The sequence below is a fragment of the Stegostoma tigrinum genome, unplaced genomic scaffold, assembly GCF_030684315.1.
Source record: "Stegostoma tigrinum isolate sSteTig4 unplaced genomic scaffold, sSteTig4.hap1 scaffold_130, whole genome shotgun sequence".
In the NCBI taxonomy this organism is placed as follows: domain Eukaryota; kingdom Metazoa; phylum Chordata; class Chondrichthyes; order Orectolobiformes; family Stegostomatidae; genus Stegostoma; species Stegostoma tigrinum.
Window position 1 is genome coordinate 21,398 of NW_026728078.1, and position 17,562 is coordinate 38,959.

General features: G+C 47.7%; 1 long non-coding RNA gene across 3 annotated transcripts in view; it reads left to right on the plus strand.

Annotated features, from left to right (window-relative positions):
- Positions 1-12,961, plus strand: part of LOC132207713 (uncharacterized) — a 31,137-nt gene extending 18,176 nt beyond the window's left edge. For all 3 annotated transcript variants that reach the window (XR_009443730.1, XR_009443731.1, XR_009443729.1), the window contains 2 exons: positions 970-1,128; positions 9,147-12,961. This is a non-coding gene — a long non-coding RNA (uncharacterized LOC132207713). The remainder of the gene's footprint in view (positions 1-969; positions 1,129-9,146) is intronic.
- The last annotated feature ends 4,601 nt before the right edge of the window (positions 12,962-17,562 follow it).

The window sequence follows — 17,562 nt, forward strand, 5'->3', positions numbered from 1 at the left end:
GCTTAATTCGTACCAACTGAGGTGGATCTAGTTGGGTGTGTAAAGAAGGGGAGTCTTTCACGAGGGAACTTAACAATTTGGGAGACTCAGTCACCGAGGGAGCCTGACCCGAAGACTGGTCAAAACAATAATGATTCGATATGAATTAGTTAGAATGCAGCTGTTAACAGTAATCCTCCATCCCGATGTGGGAGCGAGATTTAACATTCAAAATCAAAACTGAAACTCTTGAACAAGGTAGTTCAAAACAGCCAGTTCTCTGATTGAGGTTGTGGACTTGCTCGCCGAGCTGGCTTCTTCTCATTCAGACGTTTCGTCACCATGATCGGTGACATCATCAGTACAGCCTCCAATGAAACGATGTTATTCTACTCTGTCTGGAATTGACACTGTCCGGTCTGTTAGCATGAGTACTGTCATTTCCGGTTTTGATCTGTATGGGTTTGTGTGTGGGGGTCCAATTGTATCTGTTTGTTGGTTGCATTATGGGTGGAGAATCACGCCTCTACGCACAGGAATTCCGAGAGGCATGGTTCTGCACCCATTCTCCAGCCTCACATTCTTGGTCTCTTCAGTCTGAATATGATCACTCAACCATATCCTTGATGACAAACAATAGAGTCTTACTTCCCAAAATCTACAAACAGGACTGTCCAGACAGATCCATTTGTTCTAATGATATCATCTTCTGCTGGAGGGATTCCGAAATGTCTGCATTCTTCCTCAACTGAGCATTCCTTGCATTCGTGGTTGACAGAGCTGTCAGCCATGTCCATTGTGCTGCAGGGTTCCCAAGCGGAATATGAGTTGCTGTTCCTGCAACTTTGGGGTGGCATCATTTGTGGCACTGCAGGAGGCCCATGTTCAGTTTGGTTATGACTTTTGAGGAACGGATGGTCCCTTTGAGATTGAAATTGGAGAAAGATTTCAGGATTTTTTTATGTTCTTGTCTTTCTGTTATGCCCCTAGGAAAAAAGCAATGCAAGTGCCGTTAATTTTTTGCATGGCGAGCTGCTGCATACTAACCGGTCTCACACCATTACCAACACCTTGCCCTTGTGAAGGCAGATATGGATAAGGTTCTCAAAGCTGACAGAAGATTGAAACCACTCTAATCCTGTGACGATGGTAAGTTTCCCTTCTTGAAAAAAAAATGCTTGCAGCTGAATTCGCATAATATAGAGCACAGTGGCTCTGGTTAACACCACTGTCTCAATTCCACCCTTTGGTGACTTTCTGTGTGGAGTTTGCACATTCTCCATGTCCCTGCATGGGTTTTGTCCGGGTGCTCGAGTTTGCTCCCACAGTCAAAAGATGTGCAAGGTCGGTGGATTGGCCATGCAAAATTTCCCAAGGTGTTCAGTGATGTGTAGGTTAGGTGAGTTATAGGTGGATGGGTCTGGGTGGGATGCTGTGAGGGGCAGCGTGGACGTGTTGGGCTGACGGACCTGTTTCCACACTGTAAGGGTTCTTTGATTCATGATTCTATGATTTTACTGAGTGCAAAGGTACAATATTGACTCGTCATATTTGTCTCACCTCTTTACACATTGACAAGAAAGCTTTAATGTCAGTTTCTATGCATTTGCAACTTGTCTGCTGTCTCTGACAAGGCTGACTATATCTCCTGCTCTAATGCACATCTCCTGTCCCCTAACACTGAGAGGTGACACTTGCTTTTCATTTAGTACAATCAATAAAACAATAGCCTCCATATTACATCCAGCGGCTTCTCTTAACACTCACACACTGTTCTTTTTTTCCTCCAGGTATTGACCACTCATCATTTCTAATTCCTCATCTCATCTCTCTCTCATGCGCTCTCTCTGTCTCTCTCTCTGTCTGTCTCTCTCTGTCTGTCTCTCTCTGTCTGTCTCTCTCTCTCTGTCTCTCTCTGTCTGTCTCTCTCTCTCTGTCTCTCTCTCTCTGTGTCTCTCTGTCTCTGTGTCTCTCTGTCTCTGTGTCTCTCTCTCTCTGTGTCTCTCTCTCTCTCTCTCTCTGTCTCTCTCTCTCTCTGTGTCTCTCTCTCTCTGTCTCTCTCTCTCTGTCTCTCTCTCAGTCTTTATCTCTCCTCTCCCTGTTCTCCCCCATCACTTCACTCACAGGCACCAACAGAGGTTCACAGTCACACTATGTTGCACATGCATATTCTGTCCCTCATGCACAAACACACTACACACACACAAAAAAAAAGTCAGGAACACAGTCTCTCACGAACACACTCTGTCACATTCTCACTCATTCAAACTCCATACCGTCACACAGTCGTACACGGTCTTGCACACATTCTGTGGCACACTTGCATGCACTGTCGCAGGATCTTTTGCCAATGCTCTTAGTCTCAAGTACACACACACTACCACAAATCTCTCCCTCACACACTTAGGTTTGCAAATTCACTTGCTGTCAAGCTCACTCACACTTCCAGACACACTCACTCCCTCATGCATGCTGTAACACTCCCTTCTTGTGCGAACTCCCTTTCACACACTCTCAAGCACAGTCACTGGCACACACATTCTGTCATGCGCGCACACACACTTTCATGCACTGTCTTTGCACTCTTGAGCACAATCATATGCTCACCTCTCTCTTGCACACAGTCAATTTGATTTGAGTCAGAGATAATGGGAGCTGCAGATGCTGGAGAATCCAAGATAAGAAAATGTGAGGCTGGATGAACACAGCAGGCCAAGCAGCATCTCTGATGAAGGGTCTTGGCCCGAAACGTCAGCTTTTGTGCTCCTGTGATGCTGCTTGGCCTGCTGTGTTCATCCAGCCTCACATTTTATTATCTTGATTTGAGTCATAATTGTCACATGTGCCCAGGTACAGTGAAAAGTTTTCTTCTGCATGCAGTATAGACAGGTCATATCATACAAGGCGCATTAGTGAAACGGAACATAGTGACAGCTACAGAGAAGATGCACAGAGAGCAAGATCAAAATTAGATTTAAGCTTTTCAGTGTCCTATTCAGATGTCCAAGAACAGCGGTGAAGAAGCTGTTCTTGAATCTTTTCACGCATGTATACAAACTTTTTTTACATCTTCCCTTCCGAAAAAGGGAGAAGAGAGTGTAATTGTGGGGTGAGAAGGGCCTTTGATTATGTCAGTTTCTTTCCCGAGGCAGCGGGAAGTAGAGGTGGAATCAACGAATGGAAGGCTGGTCTGCATGATGGACTATGCTGTGTTCATGACTCTGTAGTTTCTTGTGGTCTGAGGAAGAGCTGTTGCCAAACCATGCTGTGACATGCATCCAGATAGGATGCTTTCTCTGGTACATGAATGAAAGTTGACCTTGCGGACACTCCAAATTACCTTAGCCTGCTGGGGAAATAGAGACATTTGGTGTGCTTTTTTGCCCATTGCGATGATCTGGGTGGACCAGGAGAGATTGTTGGTGATCGACACTCTCAACTATCTCCACCTCAGCAACATCTCTCTCACTGTCTGATGCAGGCGCTCACACACTCACATTCTGTCACCTATTCTGTCTGTCTGTCTCTCCCTCTCTCCCTCATCGCCCAGCTCTCTCTCTCTCTCTCGCTGTCTCTCTCTCTCTCTCTCTCTCTCTCTCTCTCTCTCTCTCTCTCTCGCTGTCTCTCTCTCTCTCTCGCGCTCTCTCTCTGTCGCGCGCTCTCTCTCTGTCGCGCGCTCTCTCTCTGTCGCGCGCTCTCTCTCTGTCGCGCGCTCTCTCTCTGTCGCGCGCTCTCTCTCTCGCGCGCTCTCTCTCTCGCGCTCTCTCTCTCGCGCGCTCTCTCTCTCGCGCGCTCTCTCTCTCGCGCGCTCTCTCTCTCGCGCGCTCTCTCTCTCGCGCGCTCTCTCTCTCGCGCGCTCTCTCTCTCGCGCGCTCTCTCTCTCTGTCTCTCACGCTCTCTCTCTCTGTCTCTGTCTCCCTCCCCCACCCCCCCCAACCTCTCTGGCTTTGTCTCTCTCTCTCTCTCTCTTTTTCTCACACACCAACTCATTGCTCAGTATTCCATGGTATCTGAATTGTTGGAAGAATTAACTTAGACTGAGCGTGGATTTTCTCCCAAATTAGTTATGACAAAGCAGAACCAATTCTGCCTGGAAGAAGAAAGGCAGGAGCCATAATAATTAGGGATTGTTTTCCGAGAGGAACCGTGCTGTGATATGCATCCAGATAGGATGCTTTCTGTGGTACATCAATGAAAGTTGCCCTTGTGGGCACACGGAATTGCCTTAGCCTCCTGGGAAGTAGAGACAACGGTGTGCTTTTTTGCTCATTGCGATGATGTGGAATGACCAGTGAACTAATCTAAGCCCATCCCCCTACACGATCCCATGATCATCCATATGCTTATCCAAGGACTGTTGAAATGCCCCTAATGTGGCTGAGCTAACTGCATTGGCAGGCAGAGGGTTCCACATCCTTACCACTCTCTGAGTAAAGAACCGGCCTCTGATATCTATCTCAAATCTATCATCCCTCACTGTTTCGCTGTGCCCCCTCATACAAGCTGACGTCATCATCCTCGGAAAAAGACCCACACTGTCCACCCTGTCTCATCCACTGATCATCTTGTATGTCTCTATTAAATCCCCTCTGAACCACCTTCTCTCCAATGAGTACAGACCCAAGTCCCTCAACCTTTCTTCAGAAGACCTTCGCTCCGGACCAGGCAACATCTCCTCTGCACCTTTTCCAATGCTTCCACGTCCTTCCTGTGATGGGGCGACCAGAACTGTACGCAATATTCCAAATGAGACCGCACCAGCTTTTTGGACAGTTGCTCTGGATCTCAATCCCACTGCCAATAAAACCTAAAACACCGCAAGCCTTCTTCACAGCACTATCAACCTGGATGGCAATTTTCAGGGATCGACATATTTGGACACCCTCAGCACAGCAACACTACCAAGAATCTTTCCATTGACCCAATATTCTGCCTTCCTATTATTCATCCCAAAGTGAATCACCTCACATTTATCCGCATTGAACTCCATCTGCCACCTTTCCGCCCAATTCTGCAGTTTATCCAAGTCTCCCTGTCACCTGCAACATTCTTCCACATTGTCCACCACTACACCGACTTGAGTGTCATCTGCAAACTTACTAACCGATCTACCAATGCCTCCGTCCAAGTCATTTATAAAAATGACAAACAGCAGTGGTCCCAAAACAGATCCTTGAGACAAATCAGTAGTAACCAGACTCCAGGCTGAATATTTTCTATCAACCACCACTGGTTGCCTCCTTCGCCAAAGCCAGTTTCTAATCCAACCTGCTAAATCTCCCTCAATCCCATGTCTCCATGTTTTCTCCAATAGCCTACCATGTGGAACCTTATCGAAGGCTTTACTGAAGTCCATGTCCACCACGTCAACTGCCCGACCCTCATCCACGTGCTTGGTCACCTTCCAAAATTAGTCAGAGGCTTGTGAGATACGACCTGCCCTTGACAAATCCATGTTGACTTTCATCAAATTGGTGCTTGCTCGATGATTATAAATCCTATCTCTTATAATCCTTTCCAAAACTTTTCCTGCAACAGACGGAAGGCTCACTGGGTTTATAATTACCTGGGTCATCTCTACTGCCCTCTTTGAACAAGGGCACAACATTTGCAACCCTCCAGCCTTCTGGTACTAAACCTGTAGACAATGAGGATTCAAAGATCAAGGCCAAAGGCTCCGCCACCTCCTCGGTAGCCTCCCAGAGAATCTGAAAGTTTCGAAGGATGCTGCGTTGTATCCGGAGGTTGGTGGGGTGGTACGTTAGGACGAGGGAGACTTTGTTTTGGTTGTTGTTGCGGGGTGGGGTGAGAGGGATTTGTTGCAGGAAATGCTGGAGACACGGTCGAGGGCGTTATCAACCACAGAGCGGGGCAAGTTGTGGTCCTTGAAAAATGAGGACATCTGAGATATACGGGAATAGAATACCTCATCCTGGGAGTGCAGATGCAGAGGCAAAGGAATGGGGAATAGGGGATGAATTGTTGCAGGAATATGGTGGGAGGAGGTGTAATCTTGGCAGCTGTGGGAATTGGTGGAGTTGAAATGGATATTTGTTTCTCAGTGGTTGGAAATAGAGTGGTCCAGGTAGGAGAGAGAGGTATCAGAGATTGTCCAGGTTAACTTCGAGTTCGGGAGGAAGGTGTTGGTGAAGCGGATGAACTGTTAGAGCCCCTTGTGGGAACACGAGGCGGTGCCGATACAGTCATCAATGTAACGGAGGAAGAGGTGGGGTTGAGGGCCAGTGTAGGTACAGAAGAGGGAGCGTTCCATGTAACCTACAAAGAGGCAGGCATAGCTTGGGCCCATTTGGCTACCCTGGCCACCCCCTTTGTCTGTAGGAAGTGGGAGGAATTGAAAGAGAAACTGTTGAGGGTTGTTCATGGACCGGAACTTGCCCCTCCTCAGTGGTCAAAAACGCCCTCGACCGTGTCACCCGCGTTTCCCACAACTCATCCCTCACACCCGCACCCCATAATAACTACCAAAACAGTGTCGTCCTCGCCCTCACGTACCACCCCACCGACATCCGGATTCAATGCGTCGTCCTCCGACCCTTCTGCCAGCTGCAATCCGACCCCACCACCAAAGACATTTTTCCCACCACCCTTAGGTGACCCCCTTATCCGCTCCACGCTCCCCTCTAGCACTCCCTACACCCAGCACTTTTCCCTGCATATCCATAAATGTTGTCATCACAACGTTTAAAATTCACTGGTCCCGATACCTCCCCCCTCACCCCCATCCCAGGCCCCAGGAAGAATTTCCTCATCAAACAGATGTTTACCTGCACATCTGCTAATGTGGTAGACTGTATCCACTGTTGCCATTGTGGCCCCCTCTACATCGGGGAAACCAAACAGAGGTTTGGGGACCGCTTCACCTGTTCTCAGTTTGCACTAAAGAACTGCACCTCCCAGTCGCGAACTGTTTCGACTCTCCCTACCAATCCTCAGGTAACATGTCCATCCTGGGCCTCCTGCAGTGCCACAACGATGCCACCTGAAGGTTGCAGGAGCAGCACCTCATATTGCGCTTGGGAACCCTGCACTCCATGGTATCAATGTGGACTTCACAAGCTTCAAAATCACCCCTCGCCCTCCCGCATCCCAAAACCAGCCCACCTATCCCATCCTGCCACCTCAAACCCCACCCCCATTTCCTACCTCCTAACCTCTTCCCGCCCCGGAGACCTGTTCGTCCTCCCCGGACTGGCCTCTCCCCTCCCTCAGCTCTGCTGGCTCCATCCCCACCTCTTTAACTTGTCTGTCTCCTCTCCACCTATCTTCTCCTCTATGCATCTTTGATCCGCCTCCCCCCTTCTCACTATTTATTTCAGAACTCTCTCCCCCTCCCCCTTTTCTGATGAAAGGCCTAGGCCCAATGTGTCAGCTTTTGTGCTCCTCAGATGCTGCTTGGCCTGCTGTGTTCATCCAGCTGCACACTTTGTTATCTTGACCAAGAGTGTTCGAGGCAAGTAAACATAGAACATAGAACATAGAACAGTACAGCACAGAACAGGCCCTTCAGCCCACAATGTTGTGCCGACCATTGATCCTCATGTATGCACCCTCAAATTTCTGTGACCATATACATGTCCAGCAGTCTCTTAAATGACCCCAATGACCTTGCTTCCACACCTGCTGCTGGCAACGCATTCCATGCTCTCACAACTCTCTGCGGAAAGAACCTGCCTCTGACATTCCCTCTATACTTTCCACCAACCAGCTTACAACTATGACCCCTCGTGCTAGCCATTTCTACCCTGGGAAATAGTCTCTGGCTATCAAGTCTATCTATGCCTCTCATTATGCGTTTATAAAGTCAATGTCAGTGCTGTGTTGTCATGATAATCAGGCAACGCAACAGGAATGTACAAAAGGTGACATCTCAGGTCAGACTCTGACTTGTAGTTTCGAGGCTTGTGTTCAGAATCTGTCTTAGAGTTTTAACCTTTATTTCAAAAGCAAGAATTTATAAGATACCACACTGACTGTAACTACAAGTTGTGTGTTTCTTCAACAAAATATCTGCAAACCAACAAACATCCTGGATGAAGACTTATTATCTGACACTCCACTCACACCAGTTGTATGATGTTTTGATCTGTCTGCTTATGAATTGTGTGACTGTGTGTTTTCCTCCCTGACCGCACCTGATGAAGGGACTGCACTCCCAAAGCTTGTGTGATTTCAAATAAACGTGTCAGATTATAACCTGATGTCATGTGACTTCTGACTTTGTCTATCCTAGTCCAACACCAGCACCTCCACATTATAACTGTTTGGTACCAAGTCAGTGCAACAGGTACATATCGAACATTTGACTTCGGAAGAATGCCGAGTGCTGAAAAGTTCATTAATAACAAAGGATTTCTTCATTATGCCATCTATCGTAACATGCTGCGTCTCACAGTCACAATGAAAGGATGGCCACTTGAATTTAGCAGGGCCAAGAACAGTTATGGACATTTTTAGCATGGGAGGAGGCCATTCAACCTATTTTAACTGTCCCAGCTCTCTCCCAGCGCAACAAAATTAATCCTTCTCTCGAACTCATTCCACATATTTCACAGAATTGAAATATATAGGTACATACTTAAGAGATTTTAACATCAAGTGAGCAGTTCTCGCACTTCACCTTGTCACTAAAAATGGAAAACGTGACTTGCAAGGAGTGGGTCTTTATTTTGTTCTGTTTTGATGATGAAGCAGATGCAAGTCCAAGTGCTGGAACTGGCGTCTTGAACTTAGCAACTGTTCAATGTGTATAAAATGAATTCTGTGCACATCTACTAAAAGCAGTTTTATGGAAGGAAAAGGCACCAAAGAAGATTTGGTGTATTGTGCTTGATGCTATGATACTCCAACCTGTGAAAACAGAACTCTACAACTGTGAGTGTTGAGTTCTGAGAGGGTGCTCTCTTGTTTGAATGTACATTGCTAAGCCTAGGCCTATTTTCCCAACAGCAAAATTGGTAATCCAGCAAGAAATGGATATTTCTCACATTTGTTGGCTGTAAGTGTCTGTTTAAAGTTTGAGTACAGTTTCCTTATATACAGGTGCTTAACCTGCTTTTACAGTTGGAACATTTGTTGTGCCAATGAAAATTTTTTGAATGGTTTCACCTCCAATTTTCCTCTTTATACATATTTGGTATTTTTTTCAGGGTCAGGACTATCTTCAAAATCTGAGATTGGGTTTTGAAAGACAGCAGTCTTTGTTTTGGAGAGATAATGGGAACTGCAGATGCTGGAGAATGCGAGATAACAACGTGTGGAGCTGGATGAAGACAGCAGGCCAAGCAGCATCTGAGGAGCACAAAAGCTGACGTTTCGGGCCGAGAACCTTCTTCAGAAAATGGGGAGGGGGTGCGGGTTCTGAAATAAATAGGGAGAGAGGGGGAGGCGGATGGAAGATGGATGGAGGAGAAGATAGGTGGAGAGGAGAGTATGGGTAGGGAGGCAGGGAGGGGATAGGTCAGTCTGGGGAGGCCGGACAGGTCAAGGGAGCGGGATGAGGGGAAATAGGGGTGCGGTATGAGGTGGGAGGGGCGATGGGTGAGAGGAAGAATAGGTTAGGGAGGCGGAGACGAGCTGGGCTGGTTTTGGGATGCAGTGGCAGGAAAGGAGATTTGGAAGCTTGTGAAATCCACACTGATAGCATTGGGCTGCAGGGTTCCCAAGCAGAATATGATTTGCTGTTCCTGCAACCTTGGGGTGGCGTCATTATGGCACTGCAGGAGGCCCAGGTTGGACATGTCCTCTCCGGAATGGGAGGGGGAGTTGAAATGGTTAGTGACTGGGAGGTGCGGTTGTTGATTGCAAACTGAGCGTAGGTGTTCTGAAAAGCGGTCCCCAAGCCTCTGCATCGTTTCCCCAATGTAGAGCAAGCCACAACGGGGACAGCGGATGTTTTGGATATTTCTTAAGCATTGATTTTCATTCAGAGTTGGTTGGATTTTGCTGAAGCAATAGACATAACTCACTATGACGTAGACAATGTCAGAGTTAATGTTTCGCGTCCTGTGACCCTTCCTCAGATCTCACTCTTCACTGATGCTGCCAGACCTGCTGAGCTTTTCCAGCAACTTCTGCTTTTGTTGCTGATTTACAGTGCCCACAGTTCTTTTGTTTTTTACGACACAGACAAAACTTGATCTCTGCAGGAAGCATGAGGCTGCATTCTCCAACTTCCCTGCCTTTTTGTAATATAATATTGTCTTTTAAGGACAGAAGTGGCTTTTTTTGTTTGTTTTAACTTCCGCACATACTTTCTATGCAGGTTAAAAGTCTACACCTTTTCAGTTCTCTGCTGCATAATGAAGACTTGGAACAATTTTTTTTTATAAAGTAGAAAATCAGTGTGGTTCGTTTTCCAAAATGTGATTTGTAAGTGCAACACTTAACAGTGTGTTCATCAAACTATTGTTTCCTTTGATCTTTGTGTTGCAGAAATTTCTAGAATCATTTCATATATATTTTTCTTGATATATTTTAGCAGCTTTCCTGGAGCAAATCTGTTTTCCTTCGGATGAGACGACTTTCAGACATACTCCCTTTATTATGAGATTTAATTGCGGTAAAATGAGGAGGATTTTTATTCACTGAGACACACATGACTATATGTTGAAAGCATTGGAAAAAGCGTTCTGTTCGGACTGTCATGTTATCTGGTGTTTGTACCAGGCTTTCTGATTAAATGCAAGTGATTAAGGATGCTACTGATGCCACATGTTATTTCAAGAAGAAATGAACATACAAGTAAGGATTTTATGCCACATTTATACATAGCATGGGCCATGCAGCATGGATGCAGTGACTGAGTGAAATGGGATGCAGTGACTGAGTGAAATGGGATGCAGTGACTGAGTGAAATGCTCACAGCGAATTGCCCCCTCCATCCTGACCCGCTCACAGCGACTTGCCCCTGCAGTCCTGACCTGCTCACAGCGACTTCTCTCTGCAGACCTGACCCGCTCACAGCGACTCGCCCCTTCAGTCCTGTCCCAATCACAAGGACTTGCCCTCTCCGTCCTTACCCGCTCACAGTGACTTGCCCCTGCAGTCCTGACCCCCTCACAGTGACCTGCCCCCTCACTCCTGACCCGGTCTACATTGAGGAAACCAAGCAGAGGCTTGGGGACCGCTTTGCAGAACACCTCCACTCGGTTCGCAACAAACAAAAGCACTTCCCAGTCGCGAACCATTTTAACTCCCACTCCCATTCCTTAGACGACATGTCCATCATGGGCCTCCTGCAGTGCCACAATAATGCCACCCGAAGGTTGCAAGAACAGCAACTCATAATCCACTTGGGGACCCTGCAACCCAATGGTATCCATGTGGACTTCACCAGCTTCAAAATCTCCCCTTCCCCAACTGCATCCCAAAACCAGCCCAGTTCTTCCCCTCCCCCTACTGCATCACACAACCAGCCCAGCTGTTCCCTTCCCCCGACTGCATCCCAAAACCAGCCCAGCCTGTCTCCGCCTCCCTAACATGTTGTTCCTCTCACCCATCCCTTCCTCCCACCTCAAGCCACGCCTCATCCTGCCTCCTTGACCTGCCTGTCTTCCCTGGACTGACCTATGCCCTCCCTACCTCCTCACCTGTACTCTCCTCCCTACCTATCTTGTTTTCTCTCCATCTTCGGTCCGCATCCCCCCCCCTCCCTATTTATTCCAGTTCCCTCTCCCATCCCCCTCTCTGATGAAGGGTCTAGGCCCAAAATGTCAGCTTTTGTGCTCCTGAGATGCTGCTTGGCCTGCTGTGTTCATCCAGCTCCACACTTTGTTATCTTGGATTCTCCAGCTTCTGCAGTTCCCATTATCAGTGGCATTTTTCTCTTCATCAAAGTTTGTGCAAAAGCAACACGATATGGGGCGGCACGGTGGATCAGCGGTTAGCACTGCAGCCTCACAGCACTGGGGACCCAGGTTCAATTCCAGCCTCAGGCAACTATCTGTGTGGAATTTGCACCTTGTCCCTGTGTCTGCATGGGTTTCCACCAGGTGCTCCGGTCTCCTCCCACAGTCCAAAGATGTGCACGCTAGGTGGATTGGCCATGCTAAATTGCCCGTAGTGTTCAGGGGCGTGGGTCTGGGTGGGATGCTCCAAGGTTTGGTGTGCACTTGTTGGGCCAAAGGGCCTGTATCCACACTGTCGGGAATCTAAACAAACCTGTTCCCACATCTCCATGTTATAACCCTGCTGATCACTGCACACAGAGATGTTTGATAACAAAAGGATAACAATAATATTCAAACCTAGTGCTGGAGATGTATTTTAAATACACGGAGGCCAGTGTCGATCTCCAATTCAACTTTTATTTACAAATGAACTGTCTTCAACTTTAGCACTGCCTCATTCAGAGACAGTTGCCAGGGTGTCAGCATCTCTGATGCTCACACTTCTTATCTGTCAGCCAGGGCTCCCTGATTTGGGCTGTTAATATGGAACAATCGGGCAACTCATATTCTGTGAGGTTCAACTGGCCGACCTGGTCACAAACCAGCGCCGTGTGTTCATCGAAAATCAAACGTACCAGAAAGATACCATTCCATACCAGTGTAAAGGAAGGCATGAGGCTAAACTGGGGAGGGAAGGGAACTGCTAATTGGGGGTGGCCCAGAGAGTAAAAGAAAATCGAATGGGAAGAAGACCATTTGAGACTGAGGGAGAGAGATGTAATTGCCTGAATGAGGCATTCCAATTGCGAAATGGATTTTTGTGTATACACCATGTTCAGTTTCCCCGATCTTCATCTGTACTCCTCTTTAAATCATTAGTATCTGAAATTTCTGTATCATTTCCAAATGTTCTGTCTCTATTGTTATGCTGTTGGAATTGGTTGAACTGCAGAGATATTATTTATTTGCACAAATGTGTTCAGTGAAATGAGTTTAATGCTATATATGTATTATTCTTCCTGATTCTATTGTACGCATACAAATTAAAGTTAGTTCCACTTTTGAACAACAAACTGCTTTTAGATGTCTGATGTATCTCATTTGCCTGCCACTTACTCTTGTTGATGAGTTGTGTTTCTGTTTGGTGAAGAAATATGAATGAGCTGGAGCACTAATGGCAATGCCCAATGTGGTGATCTTCCAACATTGCAGCTGGAAGGTGGGGCAGGAAGGGGGATGGGTTTCACAAGCACTATCACAGAAGGAAATGCAGAGACAGGTGATGTATGTGGCAGCACCGAGACAGTGAGGAGAATGAAATGCAATGAAAGGGGAATCTGGCTGTAGTCTCAAAGGCACGGGCTGAAGGGAAGAGGACAGAAAGGATTCACTCAGAGGAAGAGAAGATCAGACGAGACTGACTGTGAAACAGGCAGTAATCATTGGCAAGTTACTGATAGGAGGGTGAATCAATCGGGCTCACTTTAAGACTGTTTACAGTTACCATATAGTTTGTGGGAGCTGTGCAGATCAGGCCAGGCTCATATAGAAACGCTTCCCGGAGTAATTAACATGGAGACCCCACTGGGAAAGAGTGAGGGGTTGGCCGTCCTGCTTCCACTGCTGCTGGTGATGTCCAGGCCAGTCATTCTGGCCAGAGACTTCAGCTGCATCATCGGCACGAATGAACAATATGGAGGGTATGACAGTGAACTGGACTCGATGTCCAGATTTCTGATGGAAACGGTTAAAGTTGCCAAGCTGCATAACATCTTCAGCACCCCTGCAGACTGAGCATAGAGTAGAAACGCCTGGTCATAGCCAGACGGGTCTATACACCCATTGGATAGATTTCCTGTTTGCGCCCACACGTCCTCGATCACATCCATTGAAGTCAAGCCGGTGTTCTTCTCTGACTACTGCCTCCTGCTGGCTGACTGTCACCTACAGGATGACCAGCGGGCTGGCAAGGGAACATGGAAGCTGACCCCAGAAAAACATTTAGTAGCTCAAAAGAGAGCACACGGGTTGGAGAACGATGAAGACCCTTTTTGCACTTGGTGGGAGGCAGTCAAAGCGAACACCAAGAAGTTCTTTGTCCTGAAAAGTGTTCAGAAGGTGAGAGAGAGTTGGGCAAAACTGTTCAAACTCCAGAAACCCGTGCAAAACCTACTCTTACTACAGACAATCTGGTCAATGTCACGAAGGAGCCCCAGGAGGTGTGGAGGCAGGAAGCCCCACTCTCTGCCTTGGAGGCCTCCAAGATAATCTTGCGGTTCAGGGTCTGCACTGTGGAGCAAGAGAGAATAACAGTCAGAGACAGACAGCACTGAAACAGACCGTTTGGTCCAACTTGTTCATGCTGACTCGATATCCTAAATAAATGTAGTCCCATTTGCCAGCATTTGGCCCATATCCCTCTAAACTCTTCCTATTCATTTTCCCATCCAGATGGCTTTTAAATGTTGAAATTGGACCAGCTTCCAATCCTCTCTCTAGCAGCTCATTTCATACATACACCACCCTCTGCATGAAAATAATGTACCTTAAATCCCTTTTAGATCTTTCCCCTGTTACTTTAAACCTCTGCCCTCCAGTTATGGACTCTCCCACCCCAGGGAACAGACAATGTCTATAAACCCTATCCATGCCTCTCAGGCTGTTACTAATCTCTATCAGGTCATCCCTCAGCCTTTGATGCTCCAGGGAAAATAGACCCAGTCTGTTCAGCCTTGTCCTTGAGCTTTAACCCTCCAACCCAGTCACCATCCTTGTAAATCTTTTCTGAACCCTTTCCGGTTTCACAACATCCTTCCCACAGCAGGGAGACTGGAATTAGATACAGTATTCCAATGGAGGCCAAATCAGTGCCCTTTAAAGCTGCATGTGACCGAATGAGATGTGTTCACATTCCGTCTTCTTGAAGATGCTAAAGGAGAGCTCTGTGCTCAGCAGCCTGAAGGATGAACATAGCTCGATAAGTTTGTCTCAATCTGACATCCTGAAGCTCAGCAAATCCTTTTAAGCCAGTCCGTATGACACTCTGACCACAGCCAGCGCAATGACACCCAGACATTCCTGTCCTCGATCCTGGGGTTCCAAGACAACACCAAGCAGGAGAGCCTGGACCGACCATTATCTCTGGATGAGCTGGAGAAGGCCTTCGAGTCCTTAGAAAAGAATAAAACTCTGGGAAGTGATGCCTTTCCAGCCGAGTTGTATTCAGCTCTTTGGGAGTTGATTGGCCAGGGCCTGCTGGAGCTGTACGACAGCATGCTTCTGTCAGGTGCTATGCACAAATCCATGAGGAATGGTATCATCACCCTGACCTGCAAGTGGAAGGGATTGAGGGAGGAAGTTAGAAAGCAGCGACCAATATAATTGGCGAATGTAGCCTACAAAATCCTGTCTCAGTCATTTGTAACTGGGTCAGGTCTGCTCTGCGATTGGTGACTGACCCTGACCAAACCTGTGCTGCAGCGGACAGGACGATTTCTGAGAGCCTCGTGCTCCTAGGGATACGATCACCGGCAGGCAGAACAGAGGGGTGGATACCTGTCTCATCAGCCTGGACCAAGAGAAGGCCTTTGGCAGGATATTGCATACCAACATGTGGGATGTGCTTTATAAAATGGGCTTTGGGGAGAGAATCTGCAATTGGGCCTGACAGATCTACACCGACATCATCAGCGCAGTCTCAATCTGCGTATGGGAATCACAGAGCTTACCCATCAGATCCAGGGTCTGGCAGGGCTGCCCACTCTATCGAGCCCTTTGCTGAGTCCATCAGTAAGGATGTGAGCCTGAGAAGTGTGATTATTCCAGGTAGAGCGGGCCTACAGGTCAAAGCGTCCCTGTACGATAACGATGTCACCAATCTCTGCTCAGCCCCAGTGTCAGTGCGCAGGTTCATGAGCATCTGTGACCCTTTCAAACTGGCCTCGGGAGCCACGGTAAATCGAGACAAGATTGAGGCCATGTTATTTGGGATCTGGCCTGAATGATCCTTCATTCCCTTCACCGTCAGGGCAGATTACCCAAAAGTGCTGGGCACACAGTTCAGAGAGCCTGGGGCGTGCAGAAAGCCTTGGGAGGTGCACATTGTGGGTAAAATCCTGGTCATCAGGTGTGAGGCACTCTCTCTGTTGTTGTTCATGGCACAGTTCTGGCCCATCACCCACACTGCACTGTTTCCCTCATCCGAGCCATCTTCCATTCCTACTGGAAGCCGAAGATAGACCGTGTCTGCAACAACTCCATGTACTAAGCTCTGACTAAGTCGGGGAAGAACGTACCCAATGTCACCCTCATCCTGATGTCCACCTTGTTGTGCATTAAGCTGTGTGTAGACTCTCAGTACGCAAAGACCAAGTGTCACTAGGTACTGAGGTGCGACCTGATCCCAGTGTTGCGAACGAAGGGACTGGCCTCTCTGCCACGGAAAGCTCCAAGTATTTGGACCGTTCTATAACATATGTCCTTTGTTGTGAAATTTGCAAAGAAACAAACCTCTGACCGCCAGTCCATCAGGTAGTGGTCAGCACGCAGCGTGCTCGAGACCCTGTGGGAAAAGGAGAGGCTGGATCCTGTCGTGTAGTTCCCAGAGCAGACTGACAAAGTCATTTGGTACAATGTGTCATCATCAGAACTTTCCAACAAACCACAAAACATAGATTGGCGGGTGGTGAGAAGGGCACGACCTGTCAGATTGTTTATGTGCACCTTGTTGGCCTGTGCCACAGTACACTGCCCTGGAAGTGGCTGTGGGTGAAACCCGAAACATCAGCTTTCCTGCTGCTCTGATGCTGCCTGTCGTGCTGTGTTCATCCAGCCCACACCTAGTTATCGCAGACTCCAGCATGAGCAGTTCCTACTCTCTCTCGGCTCAGTGTGAGACCTTTTACAGTTACCGTATAGTTACAGGGAGTGTGTGGATGAGGCCAGGCTCAATGTTTACCTTCAGCAAAAAGTTATTGGGAGGTGCACGGATGAGGACAGACTTGCTGTGAGACTGTTCACAGTCACCGTATAGTAAGTCGGAAGCATGGAGATGAGGCCAGGCCCACTGTGATACTGTTTACAATCACTGTTTAGTTTCTGGGAGGAGTGTAAATAAGGCCATGCTCGGTGTGAGACTGTTTTGTGTCCCTGTATAATTACTGGAGGTGTGTCAATGAGGTGAGGGCAATTGTCAGACCGTTTACAGTCAGGTAGGACTTCCTGTGAGTTGTGCGAATGAGGCCAGGGCCACTGTGAGACCATTTACAGTCACCGCATCATGACGCGGAAGCGTGTAGATGCTGCCAGGCTCCCTGTCAGTAGCCAGGTGGTGTGTCCACGAGGCATAACTGGGATGCACTAAAAGCTTGGGGCATAACTGGGACGATGGGGCTGCTGCTGCCGAGGCACAGTCGGGAAGGACCACTGTCTGAGGTTTTCCTGCTGAAGGTAAATGAGGGTCCACTCAGTTATCGGACCCTCCCCGTGTCTCACATGTATGTAAATATTTTTGTTGTATGTCTCAGAGAGGTCTTTGGTTCATTGGGTGGAGCCAAAGTCCAATGCTTTATTTGTTTATTTGATATGCAGCTGGACAGAACGCAACTGCAGTTGTGACATTGTACATATACAAAGAGATTTCTTGTGAAAAAGGTGTATTTTTCAAATCAGAAAT